General features: G+C 52.0%; 1 protein-coding gene across 1 annotated transcript in view; it reads right to left on the minus strand.

Annotated features, from left to right (window-relative positions):
* osbpl5 (oxysterol binding protein-like 5) overlaps nucleotides 1–5292 on the minus strand; it is a 23770-nt gene extending 18478 nt beyond the window's left edge. Inside the window, exon 1 of the mRNA XM_047051789.1 lies at nucleotides 5188–5292. The gene's annotated coding sequence lies outside the window, so the exon portion shown is untranslated. The remainder of the gene's footprint in view (nucleotides 1–5187) is intronic.
* Nucleotides 5293–9226: the final 3934 nt, after the last annotated feature.

Below are 9226 nucleotides of genomic sequence, written 5' to 3' on the forward strand. Positions count from 1 at the left end.
TTAGAATACATAGAAGCATGCATACACACACCAAAAGGGAACTCTAAACTGGTGACAAAACAAGTGTTTAAGTGGTGAACAGTGCCAGTTCTAGCCAGCTATGACTCTGTGCTCCCGAAATACATTTTCCATATCAGAAATCTGACTGGCCCATCTCTGGCAACACAGTCTGTGACCTTCTGTCCCTTTCATCACTCCTGTCACGTGCCTTCACATCCTGGTGACAGAGGGGACACATTGTGTGACGGCCTGACAAGCCCAGGATAGACTTGGTGCGGGTGTGGCCCCAGTGTGTGTGTGTGTGTGTGTGTGTGTACAGGGAGAAAGACATAAAAAGCGAGTGACATGCCAGCTGTCACAACATGATGTCACACATGAAACCCCGTTATGCTGTGCATCCCTCCTCTGGTCCATCCCTCTTCTGGTCCATCCCTCCACCCCTCCTCTGGTCCACCCCTCCTCTGGTCCATCCCTCCTCTGGTCCATCCCTCCTCTGGTCCATCCCTCCTCTGGTCCACCCCTCCTCTGGTCCATCCCTCCTCTGGTCCATCCCTCCTCTGGTCCATCCCTCCTCTGGTTCATCCCTCCTCTGGTCCACCCCTCTCTCCTCCTCTTCTCCCTCATCCCCAGACGAGGAGATTAATGGCGGGCTTAAAGACCTACATACTGCATGGGAGGACTGTAGTCCCCCCTCCCTACACACACACACACACACACACGCCGCAGCAGTGTGCTACACAGCATTCACTAAACAACATTCACACAGCCCAAAGACACCATGTTTACAGCATGCAACCAGCCTCATCACCACCTTATGACCCCGCCCTCCAGCCCTTCTCCACCTGCCACCTCCATAGTCCTCCAGTCCCATCTGACAAACCGTGTATGTACCTTCACATGTCAGCTACTGCTGTGATGTTGGGCCAGTCAGGATAGCCTTGGTACAGAGCTCTTAGTCTATGAGCAGGGACATCTATTCCCAGGTCTGGATCAGGGTACATTTAGGCCAGTCTAAGAGTATCCCAGTTCTGTTGGCTGAAGCCTTGGGCTGCAGCTAGGTGGCTAACCAACCCTACACACAGACACACACACACACAGACACACAGACACACACACCACCTCCGTGCTGAGCCAAATAGAGAAGCAGAGCTGGCACTCGTCAATGCGTTTCAGCCTTGCCAGGGGAACAGAATCACTTTGCAGAAGAGGCCAACATCACTACACTTCTACGCTGACCTTCAAAGCGTTGACGTGCAGGGTGAGCAGAGTAGCTTGGTACCTAAACTTTCCACTCAGCGTGGAAGCAGTTGTGCAGCATTTACCCTGTTATGTTTCCAGAGATGATTTTCCCTCTCCCCACGAAAGAAACCTCGTACACGTGAGACCAACAGACACGGAAATATCCGAAAGGACCACTAGTGAGAGAACACATGCTGTACATCCTGAGACCCAGCAGCACAGGAGGGTTAAAGGTCCCGCTATCCCCTCCAAACGACCACTAAGTGACAGCCTAGGCCAAAAGAGGGCCATTACAAGGCTAGCGTTGATTGTGTTTCCGGAGAAAAGTGCCACTCATTGTGTGAGTTGGGGTTAGGTTGCGAGAGGGAAAAAATAAAATACAACCAGAGGAGTAGAAACAGGGAAGTTTCACTCAAGACTGAGGCCCTGGTGGACACACAGAGATGTGATAATAGCCCTTAGCTCTGATTAACGCTGCACTTGAATCGCTCAAAGTAGCCCATCAACCATTTCTGCTCACACAGCTTGAAAAATGAAAACAGCCTGGTGCTGTTGCATCATGACAAGACACAGCTGAGAACCTCAGGGATGCAAGATGAGTCGTAAGCTGATGAGTAGGAAGCTGTGCGGAGGGAGGGAGGGAACCAAAAAAGATGTTCTTGTGAATTACAACTGAAAATGCCTGTATCTTCAAGAGCATTCTCTTGTTCGGGCGGTCGTTTGGACCTGGGTCAAGACAAATATATCATGTTTAGGCACTCACAATCCCTTTTTCTCTTTTCAGTTGACGATCGAGATAAAAAGATATATTGGAAAAAAAGTATTTCATTAAACCAGCAGGCTAAATAGGACAACAGAGTGCAGGGACAGAGTGAAGGAGGCCCATATGCGTCCTTCAGACAGGCAGCAGACCAGATACACAGCAACAGCAACACAATACCCAGCCATGAATGTTTAAACCAGTAGTCTAACCACACCTGTCAGATCACTACAACTAGACGCGAGAGTGCAAGTTCAGCCTGATGTTTAGCTTGTTTAGACTCTCCATGTAACGGGTCTTACGGCGTGCATGCCTGCTCCAGGTAACAGTGGGACTGTCTCAAGTCTCCACTGTGTCAGATTAGTTCTCACGTCTACAGCTGTTGCTCTTAATAATACGCTATACAACATACACTGAGACCGCTAGCCCGTCTAAAAACACCCAGCAAGACCTTCAATCGTCTTTTGTCGTCAATGGCTGCTATTTTAGTCGGTGGTGTGGTAAGTGTTTGACATGGTTGTCGCACCACTTCTAGAAAGATGCTTCACATTAAACACAGCACATGAGCCCCACTCTGAAACTGAACCCAATGAATAAAAACATGAACGTCTCTCTCTCTCTACCTTCCTGTCTCTAAATATTCAGCTCATTAAAGGAGGCTGTGGTTCTCAGATCAAAAGAGGAGCTTTCCCACCCAGGCCCCCAGATGAAGGCTCTGCACCAGGCTCAGGGCAACCTCACATCAAGAGGGACCACGCCTGGACCATTTGTAAACTTAGGCTACATTTGCTCCAATGTAGCTTTCTGAAAGCTAATCCACAGAGCTGGTGGCAAACGTCCACTATCCCAGCTCACTTGATCCTATATCGCAGTAACAATTTGGATTATTTCAATCTATAAATCCATCACTGGCTCACTGGCCAATTGTATGACATTTGAAAGGGCTTCTTAAGGATTACAACATAAGGTAGATACTGTGGTGGACTGGACTACCCTGTGTCATCCCCATCCATCCATGCATCCATCCATCCATCCATCCATGCATCCATCCATCCATGCATCTATCCATGCATCCATCCATCCATGCATCCATCCATCCATCCATGCATCTATCCATCCATGCATCTATCCATGCATCCATCCATCCATGCATCTATCCATGCATCCATCCATCCATGCATCTATCCATGCATCCATCCATCCATGCATCTATCCATGCATCCATCCATCCATCCATCCATGCATCTATCCATGCATCCATCCATCCATGCATTCATGCATCCATCCATGCATCCATCCGTTCCCATCCCTCCCTCTGGGGAAAGGTCAGCTGAAATGTTAATCCAAAGCTCACTCAGAAACAGAGGAGAATTCACGACCAGTCTGCCCATCCATCCGTAAAGATACATCTCAAAACCAGTCTGCCCATCCATCTGTTAAGATACATCTCAAAACCAGTCTGCCCATCCATCTGTAAAGATACATCTCCAAACCAGACAGCGGTGTTTCAAGAGAAGGAAATGGAGCCATGAAGGATTTAGACCAGAGTTCTCAAAGCCCTGCCTTCAGAATGTGTGTGTGTGTGTTTGAGATCACTCCAAATCTCCAATCTGAAACAATGTGGACAAGAGACGTCACAAAGCACAAAAATCAGTGTACACAACACTAAAGGTCCAATGGTAAAGAGAGGCAAGGCAACAAGAGCACTAAAAAGCTATGGAGCCTCACAGTAAACCCCTTGCAAATCACTATAAACCTTATCTGAACTGTCCATAAAGGGCACTTAACTCCAGTGTGTCAGAGAGTAATGAGTGTGAGAGAGAGAGGAGGCAGGAGAGGGGACCGGGTGTGCAAGGTTAGTTAATGTGTAATTAACCGTTAAATCCCGTAACTGAGACTGGAGCTCCACGAGCCAAGACAAACATGGGAGAGGCCGAGTGGAACCGTTTCCTGATGCAGGAGATACGACCACAACCCCAGCCTTCTGAGCCCCGCACTGTGTGTGTGAGAGAGAGACTGTGTGTTCTGAGAAGACAGTGTTGTAGTGACGACATTTTGTCAACCCTGACATATTCCAACAGGAGAGTGGAGGTAGAATCTTCTCACAGTACGAGAGCACACAACAGTAGAACTAGTAGTGTCTGGGGCTGTTTATCTAGTGTCATCTGCACCCATCTATCATACACCTATCTACCACACACACACACATCCAGCTGCACTCCATCCAGAATTCAGTATATCTTTAGGAATTATCCCGGAAAATTGCACAGGGCACCTATTTATAGAACGTTTCCATGTATGATTATAAAAGCTGGCCTCCAAGCAAACTTGGTGTTTTCCATGTCTTCCTGAGGTCTCACTAACCCCCAGCCCAGGGGCAACACCTGCTGCCCCCCCCCCCCCCCCCCCCGCCACCTCGGACAAACCAGCTACTGTTGCTACCACCTGAGACAGAGCCGTGCTGTAGAGATAACACAGTTACCGGGGCTCGAGTCCTCCTGCCACCACTTCAGGGATTCGAAATGGAAGAATGTGGAGGTTATTTTAAGAGCTGCTGCCACTTAGAACCATGTAAAAGAAAATAGAGAAAGAGGAAAGTTGTGTAGAAGAGATGTGAACTGCACTCTGAACCTTGGGGGACGTGGCCCTGTTTCCTCCCCACGCTGCGAGCGGGGGGGGGAGGGGGGGGTGAGTCAGCCCTCACAGGAGGACGGTGGGAGGAGGCTGTGCAGGCTCTCTGCATGCCCGCCAGACTAAAAGTGGATTCGGCCTGGCACGGAAGATGTTCCCGTTAACAAGTAGAAGAAAAAAAATACAGCACACAGAGCAGCACACACACACAGACACACACTCACATTAGACTCAAGGCACACAGCAGCCCACACACACTTCAGACACATGGCTTCACACACACTATTAAACACACATCAAACGCACATCTGACCATGCACACCTGCAGCTTGCAGGGAAGCCTGAGGTGAGAGGGGCTGTGGGCAGGCACTGACTACCTTCTGAACTACAGCTAGTGCTCCTCTAGCTAGCAGTGGGGAAGGCCAGGGAGATACCTACCAAGGAGAGAGACCTACCTAGGAGAGAGACCTACCTAGGAGAGAGACCTACCTAGGAGAGAGACCTACCTAGGAGAAAGACCTACCTAGGAGAGAGACCTTCCTAGGAGAGAGACCTACCTTTCACCAGGGCAGCAGAGGACTCCACATTCAGAAGCTAACGTCGGCGCCTCACCTGGAGAGAGAGTGAAAGAGAGTGTATGAGAGAAAGGTTACTCCTACTTGTGCACACATTAAAAACGCAATGCTTCCCCCCCTCCCTCTCCTCTTCACACCAGCCGAGCCCCACCCTGCTCCCCCTCCCTTCTCTCCCTCCCTCTCCCCTGCTCCCCCTCCCTTCTCTCCCTCCCTCTCCCCTGCTCCCCCTCCCTTCTCTCCCTCCCTCTCCCCTGCTCCCCCTCCCTTCTCTCCCTCCCTCTCCCCTGCTCCCCCTCCCTTCTCTCCCTCCCTCTCCCCTGCTCCCCCTCCCTTCTCTCCCTCCCTCTCCCCTGCTCTCCCGAGCAAGCGTCGCCATCTCCCTGGGCTCAGCTCAGCCCGTTTTACCAGGAAGCTAATCCTCACTGCAGCACGGCTTAGCCACCGACACCAGCACACAACTACCCAGACTCAGTCTGCCTTTTAAAGCGCTCAGTGAGGCTCCACATGAACAGCAGCTGCTGAACAAAGATGGGACAGACTTCCAGCACTGTTGCACCAGGGAGCTGGGCTCTGGCTGGTCTGCAGTGACTATGACCCAGGGAGCTGGGCTCTGGCTGGTCTGCAGTGACTACGACCCAGGGAGCTGGGCTCTAGCTGGTCTGCAGTGACTATGACCCATGGAGCTGGGCTCTGGCTGGTCTGCAGTGACTATGACCCAGGGGGCTGGGCTCTGGCTGGTCTGCATAGTGCCTTGTCCTGCAGGTGTACAGCAGCATGCACACACACACACCTCTTAAAGCCCTACTAAACCGGTCCTCATGCTAAAACACACATAAACAAGCCCTGGCTGGAGGGCAAGTTAGGAGAGGTGGGGTGTGGGGAAGGGGCGGAGCCTGACAGACAGCAGAACTCGTTTGTGTCGAGGTAATCCTGTTCATTTACAAACCCAAACAACTTGATGGCAGTGAAAGAGTCAACTTGTGGAGGGTAAACATCCTGAAGGAGGGGTGAGGGGAGGGTGTGGCCACCGGATCCTCCTGAAGGAGGGGTGAGGGGAGGGTGTGGCCACCGGATCCTCCTGAAGGAGGGGTGAGGGGGGGTGTGGCCACCAGATCCTCCTGAAGGAGGGGTGAGGGGAGGGTGTGGCCACCGGATCCTCCTGAAGGAGGGGTGAGGGGAGGGTGTGGCCACCAGATCCTCCTGAAGGAGGGGTGAGGGGAGGGTGTGGCCACCAGATCCTCCTGAAGGAGGGGTGAGGGGGGGTGTGGCCACCAGATCCTCCTAAAGGAGGGGTGAGGGGAGGGTGTGGCCACCAGATCATCCTGAAGGAGGGGTGAGGGGAGGGTGTGGCCACCAGATCCTCCTGAAGGAGGGGTGAGGGGAGGGTGTGGCCACCAGATCCTCCTGAAGGAGGGGTGAGGGGAGGGGTGTGGCCACCAGATCCTCCTGAAGGAGGGGTGAGGGGAGGGTGTGGCCACCAGATCCTCCTGAAGGAGGGGTGAGGGGAGGGTGTGCCCACCAGATCCTCCTGAAGGAGGGGTGAGGGGAGGGTGTGGCCACCAGATCCTCCTGAAGGAGGGGTGAGGGGAGGTGTGGCCACCAGATCCTCACAACAACTCGGAATCACAAGACCTCTGCTCATATCCAGTTCTCTTCTCTGGTAGCTAACGATTCAATGACTCTGCACCAATGCATTGTGGGAGTGGGGGCCTGGTTGTGTATGTGTGTGTGTGTGTGTGTACACAGACACATCTACAAGCCCTACCTAGGAAGGGCACACACACACCCCCTATTCAAACTATTATTTGTGTACACACTTGACATCAGTGTGTTTATAGATTGAATAACAGTGCTGTTAGACCTAGGTGATGGGTCTACTATGACCCCCCCCCCCCCCCCCCCCCCTCCATATGTATTAGACATGGACTGAGCAGACCTGTGCCTTTAAATCTCACCACAGTCCTGGAGGAGGAGCAGGAGGAGGAGCCAGGGGGGGCATAACACCAGTACGTCTAACCTAAATAAGAAGTCAACTGAAAGAGAATCCCTGAGCTGACAGAGCTGGAGGGGAGAGAGAGGATGAGAGGAGGGAAGGAGGGGGAGAAAAGATGAGAGGAGGAAGAGCAGGAGAGAGGATGAGATGAGGAAGAGCAGGAGAGAGGATGAGGTGAGGGAAGGAGGGGGAGAAAGAGGATGAGAGGAGGAAGAGCAGGAGAGAGGATGAGGTGAGGGAAGGAGGGGGAGAAAGAGGATGAGAGGAGGAAGAGCAGGAGAGAGGATGAGGTGAGGGAAGGAGGGGGAGAAAGAGGATGAGAGGAGGAAGAGCAGGAGAGAGGATGAGGTGAGGGAAGGAGGGGGAGAAAGAGGATGAGAGGAGGAAGAGCAGGAGAGAGGATGAGGTGAGGGAAGGAGGGGGAGAAAGAGGATGAGAGGAGGAAGAGCAGGAGAGAGGATGAGGTGAGGGAAGGAGGGGGAGAAAGAGGATGAGAAGAGGAAGAGCAGGAGAGAGGATGAGGTGAGGGAAGGAGGGGGAGAGAGGATGAGGTGATGAAAGGAGGGGGAGAAAGAGGATGAGAGGAGGAAGAGCAGGAGAGAAGATGAGAGGAGGGAAGGAGGGGGAGAGAGAGGGTGAGGTGAGGGAAGGAGAGGGAGAAACGATGAGAGGAGGGAAGGAGGGGGCGTCAAGACAGGGAGACGGCCCAGAAAGAGGTGGATGGAAAGACACACCTGATTCAGTTGTTATCAAGCTCTGTGGAACGCAGGTAACGAGCACTCATTGGAGTCAGGTGTTCTGGAGCAGGGAAACATCTACAACATACAGGACAGCAGCCCCTGAGGATCAGAATTGAACACCCCTGCACCAGACTGAGTCGTTCTTGAGCAGACCAACGTCTTGTCTGGGGAGTGAAATGTTGGTGGTGAGCTTATAAGAAGGGTTCCTACACCTCCCCTGAAACAGCAGGAGTGGTGATCTGACCTCCAAGCCATTGAACAGTGCCTGGCTGACCCCGAGACAAGGACACGTAACCCTGGGGGCACAGCGGGGTTTGGTTGACACTACTAGAACCAGTTGCCAGGGTAAACATGGCAACAGGAGCATGGCTCAGAGATCCCAGACCTCCTGACTGTGTCTGTGGCAGTGTCTGTCTGACTGTTGACTAACTTCTTGTTATATGAAGAGGATAATCAGAACCCCTCCCTCGCCCCAGGAGAACCCCACCCCCTTGACGTGGATTAATGAGGCCCCAGGGTTGGGCTGTGTAATGAGAGGGGGACTACTCTATTTAAGGGAAGACAGATCTGATTATAGACCTCCTTTAGCCTGGAAAGAGGTTTACCTTATTTTTAAGTCAAGCATCTCATCAGTCCATCCCCTCCAATCAGACAGATGATTGAATTATTTTCTATAGCTGGGTCAAATCAGGTAATAGCAGTACAATTGATTTGAGAGGGGGAGAGGTAGGAAGAGGGAGGGGGGTTGAGGGCAGTCACTAAGTGCACTCCAATACCTGGAGGACTCATTATTCCTCCTCCCAACAGGCTTTTGTCTAAGGGCCAACTGGGGCTGTGTTTTCCACCGTGGTCACAGCCTTGTGCTTTATTCTGGGATGATGCAAGGCAGCAGCTGCACCTTGTACTGGCCTCGGAGACCTTAGGGGGAAACTAAATGCTCCTAGTCATACACACACACACACAGACACACACACACACACACACACAGACACACAGACACACAGGGGAGAGGAGTCTGGCACATGGGACTTCACGCCCGTGGTTTCAGTCTAGAAAACAGAGAGGTGGTTTTGAGCAGCGCTGTAGTCCCAAACCACAGCACATAGGTGTGTGACACAGAGCAGAAATACCAAATACAGTAGCAGTGCAGGAGGGCTGGGTCCTGAGGTGCTAGCCTAAACCAAACTCTCTAGGTTTTGTATTGCACACAAATGCACTATTTGTGTGTTTGGATAAAAGCGTCTGTTCAATCAATAAAGTCAAATCTCACCTGCTACTATCTCACTCT

The sequence above is a fragment of the Hypomesus transpacificus genome, unplaced genomic scaffold (genome assembly GCF_021917145.1).
Source record: "Hypomesus transpacificus isolate Combined female unplaced genomic scaffold, fHypTra1 scaffold_176, whole genome shotgun sequence".
NCBI lineage: Eukaryota > Metazoa > Chordata > Actinopteri > Osmeriformes > Osmeridae > Hypomesus > Hypomesus transpacificus.